Genomic DNA, 27,777 nt, shown 5'->3' on the forward strand with positions numbered 1-27,777 from the left:
CTCGCGGTTTTCCCCGTGAAATTAGAAAGTCGCCTGGTGCAAGAGGATGCCGGTTCCCGATATTAGAACCGGCAATTACCGTTGATCCGCGATCGGGCCGCGAGATTCACGATCGGTATCTCGTTGGTCGCGCATAAATTCTCCTATCCCGGATAGGCCGGCCGTCGTTTCTCGTTTCCACGCTCGCAGGAAAGTAGTCGCGTGCATCCCACCGTTTTGTATCGTGTGGCTGGCTTGGAACAACATCGTCGACACTCCCACCTGCAACCTAGTTCGCGTCGATATTTATAACGAACCCCGAGGCGAGACACCGCGTCGAGTTTTCGTTCGAGAACGCGCTTGATTTTCGACGAAGGGAGCCTGGAGGGTTGCATCCACGGCGATTACGTCGACGCGGCGATGATCGCTGGAAAATGGAACCGAAGGGCTACGTTTGAGACGTTCTTTGGGTCAGTGGGACCGGCTGGTCCTTGGAAATTCTCTTCATTTTCATGATTCTCGATCGAATAGACAAGTTTGAGAAGGGATTTCATTTTCAAATATTCTTTATTAAAAACTACTGTATGCAAAAGTACTTATGCTTTGGTTCTTTAAAAATTGTCTCTTATTAAAATACGTGACGATAGCAAAGGCGTAATTGGCCTTATTAAATGGCTACACCCTTCAGTCGTTTTAATTGACGCTGGTGCTACATCATAGTAATAGCAGAGCTCGCAACGTGGCATTACTATGTAATAACAACGAGAACGTTAATTCTGTTTTGAATAGTGACACCCTGTCGATGGAGACGCGGTCTTCTCATTTTGCTTATCTCGGCGAGTTATCTAACGGAGAAACGAGCAAAAAAAGGTGGCCAGAGAAGGGAGCAAAACTCGACGAGCCGGCTCGCCGACCTAAAAAGACGATTCAGGATTCAATAAAGCGATCCACTCGACGATTAATTGATCCTGATAATTTATTATGGGACATGTTTCTAAACAGCCTCGGTAAACCACTTCGCGTCGCGGATACAAATGTTGCCTGTTGAGTTACGAAAACAACGAACAATACGAGGGCGTCGTGGCCATTTATTATACGAGTAGCGTCGATCGACTACGGTAAATCGTCAAATTATTACGATCGCTTGATCGAACGAGAATATATTTACAAATGAAATCGGTGAAATTGGAGCAACGGTCATCGAGTTTTGTCTTATTACTTTCTAATTGGGTCAAGTGGTTTCACATACGATGAAAGAAACTTTTATCTTCTTCGCAATGTCTTCGCTGTACCGTCGCCATCGCGAAAAACTTCACTTTCGTATCGCAGAAATAAGTCCCCGACGAGTTTTCGATCATTTTTCAAAATTGACAGAGGTCAAGAACAAGTATTAAAAACATAAAGTTTCTTTTCAACGATTAATTATTCGCTGAACGTTCTCCGCGTTCTATGCGACTTTTGATTGTTTATTCAAGTTCTGTATGAATTCTAAGCGGTTCTGCGTGAGTTCTGAATGAAATGTGTGTTCCATATAATTATACCAACGTCGCGAGGGCAGTGATGCATGGTGCTTAGAAAATACACTAGACTATTTATTGCTATGAATATTTCATCGTCCGCGTGGACGTTTAAGTCGTATTTACAATTCCAGATACGGACAGCCAACGCGTTAGACGTTTCCATTGCTCTCTGCTCCGCAAGAACTGAACTTTGCGCACTTTCCTCTCTCGATACGCACTTTCTAATGATGCTGGCCTTGCATCTCTAGGTTTCTTGGAACTCCCGTGCTAGGAAACTTTCTTCGTGGCAATTCGTATTGCAAAATCCGTCAATTACTGGAAATGAGACCCTCGACAATCATCTCAACTATTTTAAAACATATAGCCAGGGTTGATATTTTGAAAAACTAAACTAAACACACATAGAACTCGTTAGAACATGCTCGGAATTCGTAAAGTGCACCGCATCGATAACTCACAAATGAGTCCAACTTATTCAGAACTCGTGTAAAAAACGGAGAACGTATAGAACACATTCTGAACTAATATAGTTCGTACAGAACACTTGAAACCTCGATAGAAACGAACCTGCAACCAAAGCACCCATATATCTTGTGTCTAGAAGAGGAAGAAGATTTCTCGTCTTAGAATTTATTTAAAAAAAATAATCCTCCACTCCTATTAATTAGTCGTTAACGTTATTAGATGCTGTAAACGTAAATAATTGCACCGAACTCGATTTGGGGCTCCGTTCGAAGGCTCGCCGGGGACCGGAAGCGTGACGGAACCGCGCGCGACGACCGATCTTCCGCTTCCGCGACGAAGATCGCGACCGATCACAGAAATTCTTGGACCGTGTATCGACGTATCGCGACCACGTTCGAGCCTTGATCGTCGATGGGGCTGTTAGCGCGAGCAACAACGCGGGACGAACGCGTCGACGCGGCTGCAACCGCGTTCAAGGCTGCGGCGCGCATTCCGTTGCGGCTTTTACCACTTTCCAGCTCACGTGCGCCGGAATGAGCGCTGGTGGCAATGCGCAAATGCGCAACCGGGCGCGCGGGAACCTGTTTCGTCGGTCCTGCCGGTTTTTTGCCATTCCCCCCCTCCCCCTTGCTCCGTCAACCTTCGTACAGGGTGATTCTAGTAACCGGGACCTGGTCGAAGCTCTCCTCTAAGCGAACGAACAGCAAAAAGAAAGATGGCGGCCGGTGGTCCCGCTGCAACCACTCCGGAAGCTCGTTTGGTAGTGTCTTCTCATTTAAAATTATTTTATTTTGAGTGAAATGGAATTTTTCCTGATCTGAATTTTCGTGATCTTAAGTATTTTTGCTCTTTGTAACGAGGAAAAAAATTGTGTGAGAGGAAAAGTCTGGTTGCCTGGAATTAATTTCCAAAGAAGTCTTCATGTTCATTCGTATTCTTTGAAAATTAATTATAGCGAAGCCATATTATCGACAAATTTTACTAGACAAATTTTTAATAGACACTGTTTCTAGAGTGCAGGAATATTTTTATTTTTTTGGTATTTGATCGTTGAATCTAAAATGGCACCTTTGCCTAATGTTAACAGTGTGGAACAAGCTATACACCATTTTTCTTTATGATTTTCTGCTGTCTTCGTTTGGTACGGAACTATACCAACACCATACGTATGCACGTATGGCTAAGACTTAGGGGAAAGGTTGCTGGGCGCTGTTTTATACTATTGCGGATATTGACTGTGCTCGTCTGGGTTACACGAGCTATGATAATTACCAGCTGGCGGCTAATTGGCGCGTTCCTGCTACATGTTCCGCGAGATGTTTATGTTATTCTCGTCGAGTTTACGTGCCGCTACTTTGCTGGCCGCTGCTTCGTTTTGTCCCGCGGTCGAGTCTCATTAGGGAACTTTGTCGAGATTATACGCAACTTCGAAGTCCATTTCAGCGTGTCTTCGCACTTTATTGGCAAGTTTGGGGCGCCGATATTCGCGAAAGGTTCCCTCAAATGTGCTACACAGCATGGTATTACCGCAGATTAAGATTATCTTATTAAACTCGCATTATATAACATGCCTGAAAGATTCCTCGGGAAATGTATAAACTGTGGCATTATTCCAAAGAGAGACAATTCGTATAAAACGACTTTTACTAATGTGTAGTAATAGAGAACACTTTGAAAGATCCATCGTGTAACTAATGTCCTGTAAAATCGTACAAAAATTTCGAGAAGAAAGTTAATGGATTAAGGGAGAAAATTGCACGCGACCGATTCTCTCCAAATGGAACGACGCCACGGACTTTCGACGGAAGATGGAAACGATTCGTTTAAATAGCCAATCGCTAATGAAGCCCGATAGCTAGAAAGTGCTCCTTTATCGGTCGGGTTTTACGGGGACGTTTTTCTACCCGGCTGGAGAAGAAAAAAATCGCCACTCTTCGGCCACTTACTCGTAATCGTCGTCAACGGGGTTTGAGAAATAGGCGAACGCGTTTGCAAATTAATTTTTTTCGTCCTCCCGGGCGCGTCGACCCTGTCGCCTCGTTGCGAAATCGTTCGACGAGGGGGGGCTAAAAAATTTCCGCGGCACAGTTACTCGAGTTCGTCGCTGTTCCGAGGGGCCGCAAAAAAGGAAGGAAAAAAAAATAAATGAAAAGAAGTTTGAGAGAGAAGAGAAGCTTCGGTATATGTGTGTGTGTGTGTGTGTGGCCTGTAACGCGAGGAAAGTTCGTCCGCAATTCCAGCGACTCTAATTAAGCTTCTTAAAATCGACTCTCTTCGATCCCCGACTTCCAATGTCTGATGGAGTAGTTGGGAATTCGTAGTTCGGAGTTCAGGAGTTTTCGAGTTTCGCAAGTTCCGTGCAAGCGCGATTTTCGCGAGACTGAATGTGGACTTACGATGAACGAAAGTTTCTCCGATTGGGAGGACAAATATTGGAGCCCCGGGTCCGTTATTTAACCGGATGTTCGATAACTCGAGAAACGTTAACCATTTTCGGCCCCCGAACTGTTTTAATATTCCAGTCTAATGGATTTACGGGCAATTTAACTATTTTTTGACAGTCTTGGGCGTTACTCGAACGGGGAACGAAATGGATTTATTCGTTGGTAACGGCACAGTATCCTAAATTATGATCCCGGGTGTGAATATTTTAATGCGTCCGTTAATTAATTTTGTTACTCATTGATCGAGCATGGAGCAGCCTTTGATGCTTCCATTGGTCTACGTGAATATTGTAACATCAAATTTGTTTCATCAATTCTGTTTCAGCTGCTCGTAGATACGTCGAATGTAATAATTTTTAATTTACGAGTTCATTTTCACATTATTTGATTGTTGGAGAGCTGAAAGGGGTATTGTAGATCGCATAAATTAAATCGTAGAAATATAGGTTTCGATGAAATATTTGAATATTAAATTATTGGAATAGTCCCGGCCGTATAATTAACCCGTCGCGATCCTCGATCGGAGAGAAATTCCGTCGGAAACCGTCGGGTGTAAAAATTGCCGGGAGTCGAGAACCCGGACTCTAACCGCGCTGCGTCCCACATCAGCGTCGGAAACAATATCCACCTAAATCTGCCTATGAATCTCCAAGTCGGCTATCGTTGCCCGATATCCAAGAAACGTCCTCTCTCTCTCCATCCGTCTGCCCCGGTCGCGAGAAAGCACTCGCGCTAGCGATGGGATCAAGTCGAACACGTACTTGCGAATTAGAGTCAAATTCAAATCAGTAAGTCGAACGCTACTCGTAAATTGGCGTCGAACTCCATTTTGTGCAAGAAAACGCCCTTATCAAGCTCTCAAATTCGTTACCTCGATTACTGCAAGAAAGAGAGGCTGGAAATTCCTACAGTAATCGAGGTTCTAGTCTGCTATAAATCAGCGCACAAAATATTCGAATGGTACTCGTATTCATCGAATATTTAAATACCTGGAGTGTCCAAACGTAAGAAATTTCGACGAGTCGTAGATTTTATTGTCCCATGGAAATTATGTAGGATCCGGGGAAGTCTCGAAGGGACGGAAAAGAGGGAAACTTAGGGGGGAAACTGGGCAAAGGCGACGCAGAAGGAAAGAGTGGAAGTGTATCGAGAAAGATGGTCGAGCGTTAGGCGAGGGGTGTCGAAGGGGTCGGTGAGAGGAGTGGCGCGCGACAGAGAAAAGGGGGGAAGGAGAGCACGCGGGGGAAAGAGAGAAAAAAATGGTGGAACTGGTCACGCCCGGCTCGCCCAGGTTGGGCCTCGACAATCGCGACGTTTTCAGGGCGAAAAACCGACCCGGAACCCGTCTCCGTCGGCCTGGCTGGAGCGCGCGCGCCTTGGGACCGCGGCAGGCCCGCTCCGCAGCAGGCCACGCGGAAGTGAACGGCGCTCTCCGACGATTTTTCGGCCCAGAAAACGTTCCGGCGTGGGTGTCAGCCTGGATACCTCGTTCGATGCACTCCCGCGGCTAGGAGGCACGGTCACCTTCGCGGCCACCACGTGAACAGGTAAGCCGTTGCAGCTGCAAACTGCACCGACGATCCTCCGGTTCTCTGTGTGCGCCGGGGAGACCATTCCGAGTCCTGCTGAACCGCCAGCTAGCGATGGGACCAAACTATTGCTCGAACTTATCCTCCAACTTCACCGTTTTCAAATATTCGAATTTCGAGTACCGGTATTCGAGTATTTGAATACTTGTCGAATACTATTCGAACCCTTATTCTTAATTGAGGTATTCGAATTTGGGACTGTTCGTAAATTTTCAATTTTTGCATCATTCGTAACTATCTTATTGGAATATTTGACTGTATCTATTCGAGTACCGTTCGAGTATTGTTCACTAAAGTAAAGATGTACGGTATTTATCAAGTCTAACGAGTTTACGTTTCCCCAAATTATTTTATATTCTATTAATATAAAACACTAAGGAGCTACTGTATTTTTCTCCCTGTATACAAACCTGTATTTATATATGCTTATATACGCGCAGATTATTGATAATTTTCTATGCATCGTCGATTTCACTTACCGCATGCGTGACCCAATTCAGCCAAGGAAAAGATATGGTATTTATACTATGCAAATATACGAACACTTCCTTATTTGAACAATGGTACTCAAATATTCGAATACTCGAACTTTATTCGCAGCATTCTAATACCTACCAAAATGTTTTGCTTGTCTAAGAAATACTTTGCAGTAGTAAATACAGTAGTAATATTTATAATTCATCCCAGCTACTAGATATATCTTCTATGGAGGCATCGATCATATACAATTATTTAAAAAAATCGTGCTTTAAAACTGCAATTATTTTCTAAAATTAATCCATACTCGAATGAAACTTTTTATCCATCAACCCTACCAAAATTGCTACTATTCAAAAGCTAAAAAAATTGATTGAAAACGTAAAATCTCGTTTCCAACACGTTCAAAATACTTTCCACTCTCCTTAAACACCCATGAAATAGAACGTGCAATTTTGTAAGCCTCCAAAGGGCTGAGGAGCGAAGAATTTTGCAAAGGCAGATTCAAGAAGGGAGGGAGAGAGGAAAGTGTGTCGATCGCGCGCGATCGTCCCGAGGGAAAATCGATTTCGCGCTGGAAATGCATAACGCGAGGAATGCACCGTGCACGCGGTGCATCAATCGGTTGATGGTCACCAGATGCAGTAGCGTAGTAAGCGATCCGTACCTGGCGGGACGCCTACAGGTTTTCCCAGTCCGGTGTCGCGTGGGCAGACCTTTGCTCGCGCGTATTTACATCAATTCGGATATCGCGGACGCCGTTCCTCGCCAGCAAGTCGCTCGAACTCGGTCAGCGAGAACCGCGTTTTCTAATCTGCCTTGTTAATTACCGCCGCGAGGATCAGTGACCAACGGAGAACCAGCCACGAGGATCCCGCACCGGATTTCTGTCAATCATGGTGGCAGCCTGCCTGGACGAGAACTCGTATAAGATCCTCCTTTTGGTCCACAGGTATTTCCCAGCGTTTCATTTGCTCTTCCAGCCAGAATTACGCCTACGTTTTCTTTTATTCCATTCCTTGCTCGAGAAAGTCTTTCGCTATATTTAGACGAAGACGCGATTCCTTCGACGGAGAATATTTTATTCAAATATTCGAATACAGAAAAATTCGACAAATGTAACGATTCGGAATCGACTGTTTCGAAGTGCTACGAAGCCCCAATTTGACACGCGAGTGAATTGAAAGTGATTTTCATTCGTGAACAACCTGGTATGTATGCCGATTATCAACGAATCGTAGACTTAAAAGGGAAAGGGAACCGATTCGATAAAACAAGAGTTAAATTCCCGTCCGCAGAAGCCGCAGAACCTGTCCGTCGTGAAATCGTGCTTTGATCCCCGGCGTCGTTTAATTGCTACAGTGTTTAACTCGTCGATCCTCCGCGAGCAATCGTAGAAAAATTTCTCAAAGGTTCTAATCAGCCATCGAACCAGCAACTCGTCCCGTTTACGGACGCGCGATATCCAGAAACTCTGGGTGCCTCGCGTTCGATCGCGGCGTCATTAATCATTAGCTGCCCTCCGGTTACGCGAATAACGCGGGAATATTCCGCGAGGACGACACCCGGGCTCGCGCTAATATGACGAGCCTGACGTTTGCTCGACGCGAGCGATTAAGAAGGCGCGGTTTCCTGCCGCTGGCCAGCTCGAGATTAATCGCGTCCCTGAACGGAACAGCGTGTTTTATAAATCAAAACCAGAAGATGGATCCACGGAAAAACGAAATCCCCTCGTTCGCCGTGAACTTTTAACTTTTATCATTTTGCAACGTTTACTTAGCGGAGCGCGCGAAATTTCTATGATTTAAATTCCAATTTTCCGTGTAACCGGCGACCAAAATCGACCCGAAGGTAAGAACGCGAGTAAATTGGGAATGTTTCGAAGCCCGGAGTGGCCCTCGATGGAAAGAATATTTTCCACCGCGTACGTATTTCCCAACGGACGCCAGTAGAGATGGAATATATTAAACTAAAGTGTTTCCCGGCCGAACGAGTTGCCAGCGAGCAAATTTTCAACGCCGTCACTTCCCATCAAAATGACGCAACTGGACGTTGGAGCGATCTTTCGCCGGAGCGATCAAAACCGACCCAATTCCCGTTGATTGTCCGTGAAGGGAGTTACGAGAGGCGCGAGAGCTCCGTAAGAAATCATTTAACGATCGTTAAGAAGATCGGTTTTACCAGCGACCCGGTGACGGATCGTAGAAAAGTTTCTCGATCGTCGTTCCACTTTTCCCTCGTTTCCTACGGTCGTTTATTTTCGTTTCGCCGGGAAACGATTAGCCCGGACGGATATCGGCACGGATTCGATTCCTTGGCGCGCGAACGTTGTTTGAAAATATTGCTTCTTTGTTCGCGACGGAGGATGCGATTAATTATTGGTAAGACAGGAAGCCGCTGCTTGGTCTGATTGCATTGTTCCGCGGTGTTCTAGCGAGAAGCTGGTGGATCCTGAGCTATGAAAGGGTGGAGAACTTCGTACGGGGGATTAATTTATGAGCCTTTTGTGTTTCCATTTAGATAGAAAGATTAATCAAGTTTATTGTTCGCGAGGATCTCCGCGGGATTTTAAGTTAATCGAACTAACATGGAACTCCGTGCTCTACACTTATTATAATGCGCTCGAAAGCCACATCTTCTTCAATTTTACCTAGATATTCCCTTTACTTTTCATCAAAACAAAATTTGATGTCAATTAGAAAGTTGTAGGAGATATAAGAAAATATTGTGAAAAACGATTCCAATTTAATTAAGTCGATGCTAATATAAATTTCGAAGAATGTCCTTCCCCGGTGACCAGCCATGGGGTTGAATAATTTTTGAATAATAGCTTGAAAGTTTTCTCTTTCCTCGAGAGTTTTCCCTTTTTCGGTAATTGACGCGGAGGGTTAAACTGGAGCGATTCTTCACTTTGAAATTCCACCCCTACGGGTTGGCAGAACGTGACTTAACTTCCGTTGATAAGAGAAGGTGCAGAAAATTGGCGATGCAACAACGTGATCGTTAGCAGCACCTATTGGCCGATGCAGGAGCTACTACGAGTCAGGAGGGAGACAGTCGTTGAACCCAAAGGGTGAACCGGGAACTGACGTGGAGTAATTGTTCCCGGCGATGGGGAGAGAAGGGGGTTGTCGGGACTTTTTTTCGGATTGACGCGGAATGACTTCATCGGACGCGTCCGGCGAGTTCGATTGCGTTTTATTAGACCACGCCTATACCGATGCAACCTGCAGGGTTGCGACCACTTGTCGACTTTCTGCACACGAATATTTGGCGAATATAATTCAAATATCGATGGTATAGTTTGGTATTTTTATAGATGGTATATCGATGGTCCATAGTTTAATTGGGACTATAAATCTTTGTTTACCTTTGTACGATGATTCTGTGTACAATATTCCAAAATTTAATTTGCGTTTAAAGAAGAACTTTGCAAGTAACGTTTCAAGGGATTAAAATTCAGAGTTACGTAAAATGTAGATATTCTACAGATATTTGATACAATTCAACAGGAATTTTTGATCAAAGGTATTGGATCGAAAGTATAAATTATGTAAGAATCTAAAACGGTACGATGAAATCGGTTTGGCAGTCAGCGTGCTAAGAGGTCAGTCGAGAAATTAGGCGATCGCCGCAAAGATAATCGCTCCTATTAAGCTTTCTGGTTTTTCCACGATCGTAGGATTTGCAAGAAACAACGGAGACACGTAGTTCCTTTTTTTCCGAGGAATGAGGCGTGACCGGTCCAAACCGATGGCCTTGCCGGTAGAACAAACGACCGAAATCGTGCGACACTCTCGATCGAAACGAGGAAAAGTCGGGAATATAAAAGTAGTCTCAAGGATTCTCCTACAGCGATCAGATTAACTTTCGAGTTCAGGTCGTGATTGTTACTTCGCCGTTTAATATTCACTTCTTAGAGTCGGTGCTAGAGTCACGGAATATAGGGCAAGTTAGAAAATACATTTTCTTTTAATAAAATAACCAATCTCCGTGATAATATGTTTGAGAAATTGTGTTTCGACGCCGTGAAAGTGTGGTTTTGTTTCGCGAGAGATGAGATTGCATGTTTTCTTTATTCTATCCTCACGAGCGGATACTGCGATCGAGTGAGTACATTCCAAATACTTTTAAAATTAAAATTGATACGTAGCTCGCGAAATATTAAAATTTGTCAACGAATAAAGAACAGTTCGAGGCGATTAATGTTCGAATAATAAATATGTTTGGCTCGAAAGCGCGCGACTCGGTTTCAATTTTCGAAGCGATGGGCAGAGACGAGTGCGTTATTGGCGTTTAGTAAATAAAACCAGGGCAGTAATTTTTCATTATGACGGAACATCGACGAATAAAAATTGCTGGTGCGGCGGTGCAACAGGTGAAAAACGAGCTAGGGGGCCAAATTCTACGCTCGATCGATGAAACACGCCGTGGAAGTGCACGCGAAGTGCAAGTTGCAACGGAGTGCATCTCTGGCGCCTCGGCTAAGCGAGAGAAATCGGTAGAAATTGGGCCAGTCGGTCAATTGGAAGTAACGAACCCTTCGCCAACGTATTATTTTGAAAATGATTCCGTCGGTGGTGGGCAGGCTCGTTGTCTGCCTCGATGATTCAGAGTAGCCACGAGAACCTCTCTAATGCTTCGCCGGCGACCTGAAATTTCGCTAGAATCGTTCAGTTAACAGGCTTCGTAGACGTTCCATTTATTGATTGAATTTTGCAATTTTGCGAGGACCCACCCACGAGACACGGAACTAAAATATTCGTACGAGGATTAGACGATAATCTTCGTTACTCTCGAATTTATTGGTAAAAGTTATTTGTTGGGAAAGCAGAAATTGAAAATTTAATTTTGAGTTTGCAGTCCTCGAGTAATGGAAGAATAAAATTATATGTAGTACAAAATATAGGTAATTGCAAGTCGAGTAATACGAATGAGAGTAACGGTATGCAGAATTTCGCGGAGAAGATGAATCTGTGGAATTTGATTCGAGGATTGAAACTGGGGGAACAAATTGGATCACGTCTGAGTTTAATCCGCGCTAGGTCTCGGTTAGATCTGTGCTAGATCTGGATTACATCTAAGTAACGTCTGTGTTGGGTCTATGCTAAGTCTATGTTAAGTCTGTGCTCGACCTAGGCCAAGTCTAGGTCTCATTTAAATTTGAAATTAATTCTGCGCCACAGAAGAAAATAAGTACGGACAATAATAGGCAGAAATTCCATTATTACAAGAGATAATTCGAAAGCTTCTCCAAAAAAAATTTATAAGAATAAATAAAATGAAATTGTCCTGGATTCGCGAGGTGCAAGCTTGCAAGATCGATCGACTTCCGAGAAGTTTCGCTGAATGATAGATAAGCTCGTAGAACATTCTTGATTTAGACTCGAGAAATTTTGCCCCGAACGTTCTTGAGGAATTGCCAATTAATATCGATTAATTTCTGGCGCTCGAGTTTATTGATTCGATCGCTGGCGACCGATACGGGATATTTTCATCCGTTCCATTATATCTTTGATAATTGCGTTACGAGTATCGAGCGAGTTGAATGACAGCGAACGATAGTTCGATAATAATTATATCAGCAAGAGGAACGTTCGACGGGGTCTCTGTGCTTAAGACAATGTTCTCTGTTCTATAAACTTGAAACGTGCGCACAATGTTGCGACGTAATTGAGGCGCCGACCGGAAACGAGATATTGTTATCAAACAGAGCTGTCCGTGGATCTGGATTGCTTTAGCGGTTGCAGAATTCCATTTCTACGATTCGCGGCGCAATAAAGACCATGGATTTGTCGACGATGTTGATACATCGATCTGCCAAGAAAAGCTGAAAGTAGTTATTCTTCGTCGATCGTAAACGGTGCAACGCGTGACTCGAATCACAATTTGTCAAACATTGCAATCCTATTCGAGTCGATACTAGACACTATCCGGTGGTCAAAACAATTCGTAATCTTTAATAAAAACTCTACAAAATTTACTCGATCGAATTTTTCCCCCCCAGCTGGAAACAGTGAAAAATATTTGCTTTTACTCAGTGTTTACTTACTATTCATAAAAATAGGAATATTTTAAACGAAAGGAAACTTAAGAAAAAGAACTGAACGTTCGAATGTTCATCTTAAAAAAAATTTGACGCGTATTTCGAGTTCTGGTTCGGAGTGCTTTTAAAGACATTCGTTTGTCAGGAGCTTAAGCGTGGAAAAAGCTCGGGGAAAAGGGTTAAACGGTCGCGAGACCCTGTTTTCCACCAGCGTCGCTTCTGCGAATTCTAAAAGGAAAACGATAGAAAGCGCTGCATCGCGAATCGCGCTTAAAAACTGCATCTCCGCGAACATCCGCGATTAGAAACAAACTTTCACGCGTTCAGATATTTTCTCCGCATTTCGCGAGGCGGTTGGTCGTCGACCTATCGGCGATGCAAACTTGGATCGACGCCGGGTGCGGACAATTTTATATGAAACTCGTTTGTTTTTCCAATAAATTGCGCGGGGAACTTTTCGCTGTTTTCCCCCCTGAGCGCTTTAAAAATCCTCAATTTTTTTCAATCGAGTTTGACGTATCGACGCTCGCGAGTGAAATTTCTCGTCGGTTTTATCGCGGTAGAAAGTTCGTCTCAACAGTACAAGCAATTTATAAATACATTTTAATGGTTGACCGTTTATTATCGATATATTATGCTGTAACCGACGAGCTGTGCTAGTCAAATTGGAACAAACAAAACGAGCTAAAGTTACCGCAAGACGTTGGGTATTCCTTTGTCCAAGTAAAAATATTCACCGTAACGCAAGTCACGGTAAATTTAATACACAAAATAATCTTGTAGCCTTTGTTAAGGAAAAAGGTAACGAAAATAAAATTAGAGAAACGTCGGAGTTCGAATCGATAATGCATCGGGGGTTCGGGAGTAAACATTCGCGCGATTAAATTTAGAAAATCGTTTCTCGGTTTCCTTTTTCCCCTCGTTCGTTTTCTCGCTAATTGTCAGGGTGCTTTTTCCGTCATTTTCCTCGTTTCGCCTTCAAGCACGAAACACATTTTAACATTCAGCGAACCGCGTCGACGGAACCGGTTCTAGAATTAAAACAACCGGATAATCGATTTCCACGGTTCGCTGTCCGTCGAAAAATGCGTCTTTACCCCTAATTTATGCGTTTCCACGAACACCAGAACACGAGTACGCGCAACCAGATGTCAATCCTCGATTTAACGATCCCCGTGCATTGTATATAATCGACATCCAGAACTGCAATTACGCGTCTGGAAATTAATGAGTTCGATGCAATGTAGTCGACGAATCTCAGAGTATTTTCAACGTTGTAAAGTAGCATAACTACGCGTGTTGTCATATAGAAATATTATAACAAATGTAGGCTCGTGCAATTCTGTTCGAAAATGGAACAGAATATTTCTCCAAATACATTCAAACTTTATGTGCATTGTGGGCTATATACTCGATTTAATATTTTGTTAAAATATGTTCTTAAGAATATTTTCATTTCTTGGAGGAAGCATTGAAAAGATTCTGAAACGAAACATCGAAAAAGCCACCCCCGGCGTCGTGTTTATTTGCCCGATCAGGGCGCAGTTTATCGGCTCGGCGACGCTCGGCGCCTGCAGCTCCGCTCGATAAGACAGCGTCCTTAATTTCCAATTATCCTGGCTATTAAGGCCGGAGAGAAACTTCGCGGATGCTTCCTTTCACATTGTAAACTCGCGGACTTGTTTATCATCGCTTTAATTGAGCCGACTCGCGAGACACACTTATGCACGGATCGTAGAGCATAGTGATTCGAAGTACGCGTTCCAGATTGAATTTTTCCCCCTCCAAGAGGAGTTTCATTTAATTAAGCACCACGCCTTGCAGCTCAGCCATTACTTTCCTGATTTTGTATCTTAAAATTAGCTGCACTTGCACGCCAATTTACTCTCACGATTTTTCTATCAACAGCTTTTCCTTATTTTTATATCGATGATTTTGTGACCTCAAATTTTCAGTTCAATTTCACCAATTTATGATAGTTTTTATTATTTATTATTTTAACCGCCCTCCAGTGTTTTTATTCGCATTATAATGACACTATTCCCACGCATTGAAATCTCCAAGAGTTATGTTCGCATTAGCCCATCGAAATTTTCATTTTTATCTGCTATTCTTACTCCAAGATCCCAGGTTTCTATCGTTATTTAAATTATGTTCGCGTCAATCACTGTCGATACTCGACGCGACAAGCTACTTTTATTCGAACAATAGATACACGGTACACGTTTAACTTTTTCTTTTATATAATAAATCTTTCAGTATCGCGCGGCGTTATGCGATAGAAATGTTTGTTACATCTAACGAGGACCTGTATTGAAAAATAGGGTCGTAAGGTTGTGCGTTATCTGTAACGATATCGTCGATGCGAATGAAAGTATTACTCGACGCCGGAATAAAATATTCGAATAGCGCTAAAATAATCTTGAATATTCAACTGCAGACAAATTTGACGAACATACTCCTATTTCTAACATTACACTAACTACCGTAACTCAGGCTACGTTTTTCTAATCACGAATTCGGGAAGGAAAAGGGCAGATTTCTACGACAGTCGATCCGAGCGTCGTGTCTCTGTAGCTCTTATCGGCGTCGCGCAGTCGTATATCCGTTAACAATTCGTTTTCTCCATCGAGGAAGTAACCATTGTTGTTTACACACACCGACGAACGCGTTACACACATACAATTGAACGGATGGAGGCGCGATGGGGTCAACGGCACGTTGGAAAACAACCGACGGTGCAGCGTTGCACACTCGTTGCATACGTGTTCACGTACGGGCGCGCGCGTTGCATTACGCGTCCGTGTGCGTGTCGCGCGGTCGTCCAATATTATCGGAGCGATTTCGATTTGCTTCCTTTTTTTTTAACCCCTTGGCGCGTGTCCTTTGTTCGCCGCGGGAAAACCGAGCCGCGTCTCGAGCGAAAGAGACGAAGAGATTGTTGCAGTCGCCGGCAAGTCCGTTTTTATTTATGGCACTGTTTGCTTCGAGCGGCTCTTTATTGGAACGTTTATCGGACAGAGCTTGTTTTCAACGGGTTATTTCTCTACCCGGCTCGGGAGAACTATTATTCCGTACACCGAGAGCTGGACGCTACAAAACGATTTTTTGGATTCCTCTTTATTCCATCGGTTTTCTTTTTTTTTTTATTTTGACAGAACTGGAAGTTATCGATATTTAGTATTTGGGACTATTTTATTCTCGAGTAGGAAATAAAAATTTTTTTTTAGATCGAAAGGAAATTATTTCTCGATCCTGGTAACCATCTTATATAGATTGCAATGTATAAAATGAGTTATGAATTGAGCATGTACGCAGCTCGAGATAGGAAATATCCCCCACCATTGTCTGTGGGAGTGGCCCGAACGAGGTGAAGCGAACGACGGGGTGGGGTTCGAGCAACGAGACGCAGAATTGCATAGTTATCGTGTGCCATTTGATACTGTTTAAAAAAAGTAAGACTATAAACGGATGACAAGAACTGGCGTTCGATTGCGAAAGAATAGGGACTCGGAACGTTTTAGTATCTTGAAAATTGTTTGAATTGAAAGGCCGATGTTTTCTATCCTTTGCCTCTTCGACGTCGTTAATGCAGGCCATAAATTAGATAAAAAAAGAAGAATACGAGGTTCTGGGACCTGAATTAAAATAATAAGAAAACGATCAGGAAGCTGATGGAAATTCCGTAAAACTGGACCAAGGTTTTCCCACCACAGGGGTTTTTATCAACTGGTCGAGCTATATAAAATATTTTAATAGAGACGTTGCGGACTGAAAATCTTGTTGCAACTATTTTAACCAATAAGACATCCACGCGTTCGGAGGACAGAGTTTTTCGAGCGTAATATACATAGTTCCATCTTACGGTTTCACGCTCGTTGCTCTTCCTACACTTATTTACATTCTTCCCGACGATCTCCTGTACGTAGACCCGCAAAAAGAGCATTAAACGAGTCGGAGTAGGCGGACGCACGCTGGCTGATGAAAGGGGAAATTGGAGGAGGGCGAAGAGAGATTTTCACGAGGGTGGGGAAGGTTAGAGGAGAGAGAGAGAGAGAGAGAGAGAGGAGAGGATTTTTCCCGGACGGTGAAACTGTCCTGCGATCGACTTTCCGTGCGACGACCCGCCGGACAGCGATAGAATCGAACGTCGCTCGAACGGTTATTCGTCGATGCTCCCTTATCGAGAATCGATTCTCGAGACACGAAGTATCGCGTGCTGCTTAAACCGGAATCGTGTTTGCCCCGACGCGACGATCGGAACGAAAAGGACGGGACGAAAACAACGATAAGAGCCGATTGTCCGGCGGCGACATTTTGCGCGATCGTCGATAGGATCACTGGTAAAATGGAGTTAAACGAAATGGGGTCTTCTTCGAAGGGTAGCAAGACTTGTACCCTCCCTCTTGGATGACATTTATGACGAATGATTTCTTTAAATTAATACTACAGCACCCGACAAGTGTGATTCAACTTTAATTTATCAATATGATTTCTAGAAATTTATCGAAGCCTCTGAATCTACAAATTTTATTAGGAACGTCATTAACGAGTATTTTAAGTCGCCTTTAGAGACATAGCGTTGGGAGAAATACGTTGATCCGTCGATAAATCGTTCGAGCAAAGGGAATTCTACTACATTTTCGTTCGACGTGCAATTTCCGACCTAAAACTGATTTTCTAAAATTGAAGAAAATCAATATCCTTGTTGAATACGCCCAGTTCATGGAACGTGGAGGCAAAGATTCTTCAGGGGCGAGAGGAACGGTACGAGGAAAGGAAAACGACAGTAACGAGTGTCGAGCATTTTTCGTACCGGTGATCGTAACGACGCTCGAAAGCCAGTAGAATAAAACTACGGAAAACGCGACAGCAATCAGAGACTGCGCCCATCGGGAACACGTCTACAGGACGCTTCAAAATGACCAATAGAAATTTCAAAAATACGTTCATTAATCCTACTATCCCATCTATCATTGTTTTCTTACGAACAGTATTTTCCAAACTCTATAAATCTTCCCTTCCCCTGTTTCAGAAAATAAAAATAACGCGTTGCAATGTATCAACTTCGATAATTACACAACTGCCTTTTATTTTTCGTGAATCTTTTTACGTCTCTTATCCAACCGTAATTAATAATCATGACGTTTCTGTTACACATATTGAATCACTCCACATTATTTAATACCGCACGGCAATTAAAGCTACTAATGATGCAGCACACATAATCGTAAGATTGAAAATAATTTTCTGTGGGGGTTAGTCTTTCAATTATTTTCTAATAATACGAAATAATTTTTAAACGCAACTTGAAACGGCCTGTAAACGATGGGCTAGTTTTCAGCCTAGATACGATGATTCTTCTTCGCGATCTATCACGATGACCATGAGGAAGCTGCGCGAACGCGCCGCGATTTTAATGGCCGCTCGTTGTCGGGCATAACTGATGCCTTTCGTTTCTGTTTTTCTGTGTTATTTCGCGTTATGAATCTTGAACGCCTGTGTACTGATCGTCCCTAACGACTTTCTCTCCTAGTTTTCCGTCTCTGGTATTCGTATTTCGTGCTCAATTTTTGAGGCGACGAACTGACTCGAATAAAAAACATTCGAATGTTTAAGAATACTTAATTTATCGTAACCACTCGTCGACGAAAAAATTATTTACCAGTCGTAAATTTGTTTTCGTTTATCCACGAGGTACACGAACGAATTTAAAGTTTCTTGAGCGCACGAAACGAACGTCGGAACGTAATTAAAAAACTAGACACGCAATTAATTCCATGAGACTGGACCACGGTCGTTTCGATTCACGGGAAACGTCGTTTCGCCTCTGTGTTCGCTAATTAAAGTACGACGGGCCTCGACGGGCGTGCAGTTTCCGCTGTTTCCCGAATACAAAGGTCGCGTTCGAAGAGCGAACTTAAAAAAATGCCACGGTCAAGGGGAGAGAACCGGAGCTTTTATCGTCGGAACGTTTGTTATTTTTAGCTTTTATTGTCATGATTTTTATTCGCCTTTGCAGCGTTCCGCGCATAGAATCGCGTCGCTCGCTTTCCGAAGTATTTCGCTTTTTTTTGCGATCTAATCGAATCAAATCGCCTAATTTCGTGTTCCCTTTTCTGATTGCAGGTAAGAATCGTCGACGGAGCGAAACGAACGAAAGCTTTTTACGCTTCGTCCTCGACAGTCTCGCTACTTCTCGCCGTTGTTCGAAGGTACGAATTCTCTGACATTTATTCTCCTTGGAAAAATGTTGAGGGGGACCGAAAACCCTCGTAAAGTCTTCTTAAATACGGTTAAGAAGCTGTTCTGCCATATTGTTTGACCTTTCAACTTTCAAACTTCTTATAGAATCGGAAAGTTGGAATTACTGAAACTTTCGGGGGTGGTTTCGTCTACTTAAGGTCAAAACGAGGGCTGGAAAACCGAAAGTTATTATTCGAGAAATCTTCGTTACTTTCGACAGTTGGAGCCTGAAAGAAAATTATTTCGAAAAATTCCACGATTTGTAGATACATAGTCTTAAATTCGGTTAAAATGTTCAAATTTAACTTCCATATGGAATTTCAATTTTTGTGAACCTTGTTGATGACTGAAACTTTACCTCGTTTTTACGGCATTTTTTACCATTAGTGTGCAAAAGGGTGACCGTTTAACGATTAATCTTGGCGTAACAGCGAAGGTTTTACGAGCTCGAGACACCAGGGGTGGTTCGACGAATTCCCAAGGCTCCTCTCTACGACGTTGGTAGGACAAAGACGCAAACGTTGTGACGATAAAACGACGTCTGCGTCGCGGGAGCATATTTGCTTTGGCGGGTATGGCCTCCGCAGTCAAGGTCGACTCTCGTCCGTCGAACACGACGAGTTCCACCCGGTTCCACGATATTCAGCTTTGATGGCCGACCTACCAACGGTTCGCGTCGTAATCGTAATTACGCCATTAAATATTTTCGCCTAATTGCCATACCGTCGGATCGTTTCGAGCGTCCCAACGTCCCTCTTTTTCGTCTCACTTTTTTTCACGTTTGTCACGTTTCCCCTTCGATGACTCGCATTGTACGATGAAATACACAAAATATCCGATAGAAAATAATCTCCAAGTTCCCTTACATCATCGTTTAAATGCATAAAATTGTTTGCTCTTAATTTGATATTTCAGTCGTCGAGGGGTGGTTGCAACCCCCGCAAGAAATTATTTTATTAATTATTTTTCCATTTGCACGGCGTTTCGACGCGCAGGAACTTTCGGGGTTCGGCTTCTGGTCGATTTCCGGTCGATCCACCCCGCGTAAGAGAAAAAGGGATGACGGGGGGCTCTTTGATTGCGTTTGGCGGTGCATTCGACGCGGTGCAACCACCAGAACCACCACACGTGTACTCGCGTGCGTGCAAGTCGGACGTTGAGTAATGATATCAAGTATATATACGACTGTGTCACGGGTCATCGGCCCTCAGATATTCTTGGCAATTCTCTCTCCTTTCCTCTTTCTCCCTCGCCCCTCCCCACCCCGTTTTTCACTCGTTCTCCCTCCTTCTCGGTCCTTTTCTTTCCTTCTGTACCTCCCTCCCCCCTTCGACGACCCTCCCGAGAGACTCATTCGCTCCCCTCGGTATCTCGTCTTCCCTCTCGTCCGGCTCGAGACTTCTCTTCCGCTGCTCTTTCTCGCCCTCTCCGCGACCCCCCTCCTGGTCGATCGACTCCTAATAGTCGGGCATTATCGCGTATAATCGCGGGAGGAGATACAGGGAATCGTCAAAGTTCGGCTACGTTGGACGTTGCTTGAATTTCGCAGGAAAAAATTCACGGTGTACGCAAAACTCTCCACGGTGTTGAAAGCATAAGTAATATCGAGCAGGCGTGTAATCGTGGATGCAAAAGTACGTCGAAAAGGAAGAATAAAGTTTTGCGATACGAGGCTTCGTTCTCAAGAAAATCGACTTCAAAATTTCTCGGGGCACGCGAGTCGCGCCAGTGAAATTTTAAACTCGATTTTCTGGAAAACCGACGTTCGTACGAAAAAAATTCGTTCTAAGTTTTCGATGCACATTTAAGTGTAAAATCATATTCCATATTATATCGTCGATCACGAGACACCCTGCGTATTCATATTCATCCTAGAGAAACAGATTCAATTTTTCTAATTCTATAGTACAGAGTTAATTTTAGCGTTCGATCGTTTTTAAAAAATCTCGCGATCGTTCGTCGCTTATTCTTTCGTGTGGTCGATAAAACAATGCGTCGCGGTATCGTTAGCGCGCCACGATCGTCTCGTGAGAAAAAAAAAGAGCCGCGACGCGAGAAAATATGAGTCTCGCGGTTGCGATTTATTTGTAGTGACACTCGTAACTTTTCATCTCGTCTTTTCTTTCTTTCATTTTTCTTTTTTTTATCGAGGCTAAGAATACTCGCCAGGCCGCTTTGTTCGACGCGACTCACTTTGGGCCGAGATAACGCTGCAATTATCATTCGAGCGATTGCCGTAGAACAAGAAAAAGAATTTCAGTTCGTGTTCTCTTTATTCGGATGTTCAACGCCTTCGTGAAGACTTTAAAAGATTGTTGATTCTTTATTAATTGTTTTTGTTTAGTTCTCTTTGCGCGGTGATGCAATCTTGAAAATAATTGTAAGAAAAATCAGCGCGAAACAGTGGGAATTTCGTGCAAGGTTCGTCGACCGATTCCGTTCGAATCGGTTCCGTTCTAAAGGGGATTAAATATTCGACGCGGATAAGGATGACGCATCATCGAACACCGTGGTCGCTGCCCACTGCAGCCTCCCACGCGCTTACGCGAAACCCACGTGTTTATGCAAACGTCAAATTTCCCGGTGGGTTAAAAGATACACGCTGTTCCCCATGGACAAATCAGGTGCCCCTTTGCAGTGACGCACTGCCTCCTGTCGCAATAGAAATTACCATACCGCGATCGGTTAGGTCGTTCCGTTCTAGAGTCGATCGCGAACTAGTCTACCTCGAGACTAGATTCGCAGAATGACCATTATTAAAATTTCAAGTTAATTTAATCTAATCTACTCATTGCTAATTACTCGTTCTCCATTGTACGGAACCTAACATTATTATTACACGTACGTAAATTGCATTGATAATAATTGATAATAATAGTATTTGTAAACACGTAATCACAGACTTTCAGTTACCGAACGTTTCGAAACAGTAAATTTTCTACGTTGCAACTTCGAATACAGAAACTTTTTTCGATTCAATTTGCATAGTATTTACATTTCAAACAAGTGTAATTGTTCCAAATCTCGAATGAAAAGTGGCTGAAATTGTTCCGAGCCTACAGCGAAGAATAACGATCAGAGGCTGGTTTTTATTTTTCGCACGTTTTATTCGTCTCTGTCCGGAATATCCAGTCCGCCCCTCGGTCGTGCCACGCTAAAATTCGATAGGATAATGAGAAGAAGGGTCAGCGCAAGCATAATTTAATTTTCTTTTTACATTGTTCGCGGCAACTCGTTAACGCGCGCGTCGTGTGGATCCAGTTCACGGGCTGTAAACGTAAATCCCGGTCAGCTGTGTTATTGGGTCATTATTCCGGGTAAACCGTGGGGAAGCGAAAATGAGGAAGAAGAAAAAGGGGGAATGGTTACCCCACCGGGGGTTAGAAAACGCGCGGGACACGAGGGTGGGGCGAGAAGCGACAGGGAAAACGTTCGCGCGAATTCACGTGAGCGAATTTGTTACGCTCGAGCTCGTCGATTTGCGCAAAACGGGCGAAAATTTTCACCCCGGACGCTGACGGTGAGAATCCTCGTCCAGATTAAATTCTCCGACAGCGAGTGAAAAATTAACGATTTGCTATTTGTTGAAATACAGAAATTATCGAAGAATGTTTCGAAGGGCAATTTTAGAAGAGTAACTGTTAAAACAGTTTTCTTTGTCTAAAAGAGTCTCACATAGGGGTTGATTTCGTTCTTCTAGCGAAAGAAATAGTTTTTGGGTGGAAACATCGCATCTATAAAATTTGATTTGCACAAGATGCTGTGGAAATAATCAACTCCCTAAATCGAGGACCAACTGCACCTCTATCGCTGACTTTTTTCAGTTTTTTCTCCCTTTCTGGAATTTGTACGAATCTCCAACGCTCGCTGGTTGGTTCCAGCGGGTTCGGAGATAATTGTGCAGTCCGAGGCGTCCCGATTCGGCTGTTTCATTTTTAGCGTGACAAAGGAAGAAAAAAGGAGCGTCTCGTCAAGTGTCGAATCAGGTGATCCGGCTGACCTCGACCGATACACCGGTTTTTCGACGCGAATATTCAGGTTTGATCGGTTCCAAGGCCGTACCATCGTAGATTATTAAATTCCATTCCGCGTCAGCTAGATGACAATTTTTAAATTAATCGTCGAATCTGCCGCTAAACGTCTTTTCAGGGATTTTTGTTGCATTAATTTTTTTGGTCGTTCTCCCGTGGTTCGTGCCAGTTTTCTCGCACGAATACTTTTCGAATCGCCCCGTAGGAGGTAATAAAAATTCACCGTGAAACCGATCGCGGAAAAAAAGAAGAGAGACGAAAGGTTTCCTGCTCGCGCGTTCTGCTCCCTTTTCTGACGCGCGTCCGTTCAGTCTGGCGGAAAATCGCCGGGGAAAACGAAAGGGAAAGGGTGGCGTTTCCTAGGGGTAATATGGGTCTCGTGGTAAGAAGTGAAAGGGAAACGGCGTGCCCAGGGACACATGGACATCCGATTGTTTTCACTTTTCGAGAAGCAAGGGTGGCCGAACTAGGGCAAACGAGTATCGATCGATGCCTAAGAGGATCGTTCCTGCGAGTAAAAAAATAATTTTGAATCGGGAAGACTGTTTCCGCCGATTAACCCCTTAAACGCCAATATTCTCTTTAAAAGACACTCGAAAGCAACACTTTTCACTAAAATTTACCCAAACGCACTGTAATTAAAAAAAAATTATTACACGCGATACATTTGAAATAAAAAATACTTCATTACTTAACATGTTAATTCGCGAAATTTGATCCTCTCTAATCGCGATTCAAATTTTATTCATAGTTTATTACCTTTCGTGCGATTTTTTGTAATTACGTTCCCCGTGTACGGAATTATACTCGTTATTCCAGTTTGCGCGTTTATGATCGGGTTTTTTGCGATCGTCTAAATTGTAATTAGAACTTGAGAATGACTGGAATTGCGGAATGGTTTCCCTGGGACTAATGGCGCTGACAAATCAACTCTGTCTCGCCTTTAGGCGCGCTCGTGACGATAAAAATGTACTAGACTCTCGTTTAAGACCGTACATTTTATTCGAGAACAATTCGTACGGTGAAATTATTGAATTTCCAATTTTTATTCAACTTGGATCTTTCACTCGTTACTCGAAACGGGTATCCAGATAAGAATTCTGCCGATCTCGGTTTTATTATTAGTGTCGTGATCGAGAGAACTGGGACAAATCAGCCGAGCCAGCGTCGAAATATCGCGAACGTTCGAACGCGAGAGGGGAGGCTAACCGCAAGATTCTATAGAGACACCGTGTATATACGGTGCGGCAAGAAGCCGAGAACAGTCGAGCGGACTCTCGTAGTCGTGGAACAGTGACCCCCTGGACCAGAGATACAGTTATTGCGTTTACTCTCCTCCGCGCCGGTGCACCTACCACTACACGTACACACAACACACACACAAGCTCACGTACACACAGACACGCGTATACTTGGTTGCACTCGGCCGTCCTCCGTGCATTGCACCGCTGCAGCCAGCGATGGGCGCGATTCACTTCGTCGCAAGTTTTCGAGCAATTCGATTACCATCGGGCGTTAAACTTTTACGATTTCGTTCATTTACGGACCGTGAAAACCTTCGTACACAAAATTAACAAGATAACTCTTCGATGCATACCGATATGAACATAGAACTAAACATTGAAATTCTTCGATTAATACGAAATATCGAGGCGATTGTTTGTGTCTATACATGATTCCATTTTATTTGAAAAGCGTCGTCATTTTGGATTTCGTACAATAGATCCATCGGAGAACGTTGTCTAAATTCCCACATAAGAGAATCATATTTCCAAACAGACGAAACAGAATTTCTCGAAAAATTGAACAAACTGTATTCCATAAATATGGAAAGTGGAAGGAAAAACGAGGAATTGTTTAACCCAAACACGTAACAACTCGAAGTAGAATGAGAAAAATAAGATAATAATATTAGAGAAACCTTTCTACGGCTAGGCTCTCGAATAGAATTTAGTTTCCAATCGAATTTATATCGAATTCCAGAGCTTATTCGGCGTTTCGAGGCCCTCGCTGGCTCGATGGATCTCGATCGCGATCGAGCGTCGGAACAGCGAGGAAAACAGAGGCTCGACGAGCATCGGGACCCGTGTGTGCGCTCGTCGTTGCCCAAAAATTACGACGCTTTGTTTTCGCGTCCCTGTTTCTGTGCGCCAGCAGCTATTTCTTTTTTTTTCTGGTCGAGTACGCTGCACTCGTTCCTTTTTTTTCTCTTTTCTGTATATGCAGCCGTTTCGTGCAATTCTCTCTCTCTCTGTTTTTTTTTCTTTTTGCCCGTTTCCTTGCACACGGCGTCGGTTCGGGCGACGAGGTTTTGATTTGATCGTTCGAACTCGTTTGTCGACGTCGCGGGGAAAGCTCGCCTCGTCTCGTTGGGAATTTTTTTCGAGAGCTCGCGTTTTCGCGCAGTTGCGCCCAAAATTTTGGGAGAAAATTCTGCTCCGTCCGCGTAAGAGGGAATTTTGGGTTGAAAATGTTTCTGCGATCGTCGAACCGTGAACCGTTGCTCGGGTAATTAATTAAAGAATTCTTTGACGGAGGCATGAAAAATTATTGTCGGTTCAGGGTTACGGAAAGTTTTGTCAACTTTTGGGAAATTACGAAACTGCGTTTAGAACACGATCCCTCATTTCGTCCTTTTTTGGCGTTACGATGCAGTTCCACTCGCATCGTAAACAAAAATACATATGCATTTAAATCCTTTCGTTTCGACTTTATTTAATGAAACTGATAAATGTTATTACCGCGGAACATTCCATCGGGTATTACTATAATGCTTAAAAAAAATGAATAGACTTGTATCTACAGATATCAGGAAACCACTTAGACGGTCTTAAACGAGCAGCTTTTACAAATGCGAGAATTACAACTGCAGAATTAATTTTATCTATCCGCGTAACGATTTTCTATCACTAGTTTATGAAGTATATAAAATGCTACTGCAAAAATTTACAAGTCCCACAGATGCTTTGACTTGGGTATGTAACCCAAAGTCCCATCACCGTTAGGATTAGAGTTAACAGTAATTTCGTAAGTATTACGATAGTTCGGAAGAAAGGAAAGGCACGATTGTGTTTTCTTAATTAAGAATTTTTAACTGAAAAAGTTCTGTTTCTCTTTTGGTTCAAGTGTAAACTCTGAAACTCTAGTTTTCTAATTTATCAGTTGTGATTCATCGTCGATTCGAGAGAAACTTAGTGAAAATTTTGATATCCCCCGTCGATCGTAAATCAATTTCGCGGATGATTGGGCGTGGAAACCGTTCGTATCGCGATTCTATCGACGAGTCCTGCGTGCAGCGAATCTCTCGCGACGAAAGCCGGCTGCAGGAAACCCGTTTCGTTCGTTGCGCCCAAAACGAGGTTATCTCAATTCTCGCCGAATCGCGAGCGCGCACGCGCGTAATTTCGATATTCCGCTCGATTTCTGGCACGTCGATTTCATCGACCACCGTTCGACTCCCTCCCCCGATCGATCCTCGTCTTCGATGTCCACTTGCGTTTAAACCTAGAAAGGATCGATCTCTACAATCCCAATTATTGTAATTAAGGCTGCAAAAGATAGTAATAGGTCCTAAAAGAAATTTGTCTAAATCCCTCGTACGTTCTCCGATAGTTTGTACAGAGATTTTCAAGAGTTTGGAGTTGCAAAAATCTTATTGCAATTCTCGTGGGAGTCCTCACCTTTAAGGCTGTAAAAAAATTGATTCAAAATCCTTCGTACGTTCTCCGACAGTTTGTACAGAGATTTTCAGGAGTCTGGACAATGTTCGAACTATGTTCCGAAAATATTTGAACGCCTCTGTAAACAGGTTAATCGCGCAGTTTGGCGAAAAGTTTCGGTAAAAAGGTTGATAAAAATGCGATCTCCGTTTCTCCGGCACGAAAAAGAACTCGAGGAGGCAGAGAGTATCGATGTCGGGGTAACTTGGACGCGAGGCCGTGGGCAAACAGTGGCAGCGAGTGGTATCGGCCCGTAAATCGAGCTATCGAGCACATTTCGATTTTTTCGCCTAGCTGGAAAGCGTCCGGGGACCGTGCAAGCTATCTTCGCGGGTATCTTTTGCCTGGAAAGTGGAACGCCGCTTCGTCCAGCTCTTTTCTCTCTTTTCTCTCTCTCTCTCTCTCCCCCTCTCTTTCTTTCCCTCTGAAGTACGCGCGGCGTTTTATCACTTTGCTATCGCGCGTAGCTCGCAATAAGCAGCGCGGTAGAAAGTACGAGCATTTGGCGGTTGTATTTCAGCTTTCACGATCAGATAGCGGAGGCCGGTGTACGCGTACGACGGCCATTTTATCGCGCTTTTGCTTTCCCGTTTCTCCCTCTGGAACGAATTCTCTCCCACCGATTTGCAATCGCACTTGGTCAAAACTTTGTTCAAAGTACACCGAAGGTTAGCAGACTCTCTTTGTTTTTGACTCGTTTAGGCAATTACGCTTTAACGATGCTCGTTCGACTCGAATAATCTCACACCTAATTTCACATCCCTCTTGTAACCATACGAACATTTTAACTTTAACATTCAAAGGCTCAGATATTTGAATAACGATACCCAAACGATACTACTCTTTTACTTAAAGTCTATTCGAACGAAAACATCCTATCTTCCAGCAACCCTCTGCGATTCGCAGTCGAAAGACAAAGGGTTTGGCGATTCTTTGGTGAGTTTCTCGGAACGTACCGGGCGGCACGGGGTACCGATAACTCAATTTACCGTCAATTACGCGATTGCGATACGATTAACGGCGCGATACGATAAGCGTCCCGTTTCGAGACGGCGGCGGCAGCAGCACGCGCCCGTTTCGCGTTTAAACATTTGCATATTGCCGTTTGCAAATTTACGATCTGCCGCTTAGCGCGGAAGGATCGACCGATTCCGGACTTCTGTTCCGCGGCCGGTCGGTTCCGAAGTCGTTCCGCGACGTAATTATTCATGCCACGAAGGAGGGAGGGATCGATCGTTGCAACGGGTGTTGCATTCCGCGC

At 43.6% G+C, this 27,777-nt stretch overlaps 1 protein-coding gene across 2 annotated transcripts in view; it reads left to right on the top strand.

The window, feature by feature from the left end:
- The window catches only part of LOC122398153 (ABC transporter G family member 22), a 163,104-nt gene that overhangs the window by 106,434 nt on the left and 28,893 nt on the right, over positions 1 to 27,777 (top strand). Inside the window, exon 1 of one of the 2 annotated variants that reach the window (XM_043397816.1) lies at positions 18,659 to 18,735. The exons of the other annotated variant lie outside the window; for it this stretch is intronic. The gene's annotated coding sequence lies outside the window, so the exon portion shown is untranslated. Of the gene's footprint in view, positions 1 to 18,658; positions 18,736 to 27,777 lie in introns of those variants that run through there. 2 annotated transcript variants of the gene reach the window in all.

Source organism: Colletes gigas, unplaced genomic scaffold, assembly GCF_013123115.1.
Source record: "Colletes gigas isolate AHSC1104 unplaced genomic scaffold, ASM1312311v1 Colletes_gigas_Sc00011, whole genome shotgun sequence".
Lineage (NCBI taxonomy): Eukaryota > Metazoa > Arthropoda > Insecta > Hymenoptera > Colletidae > Colletes > Colletes gigas.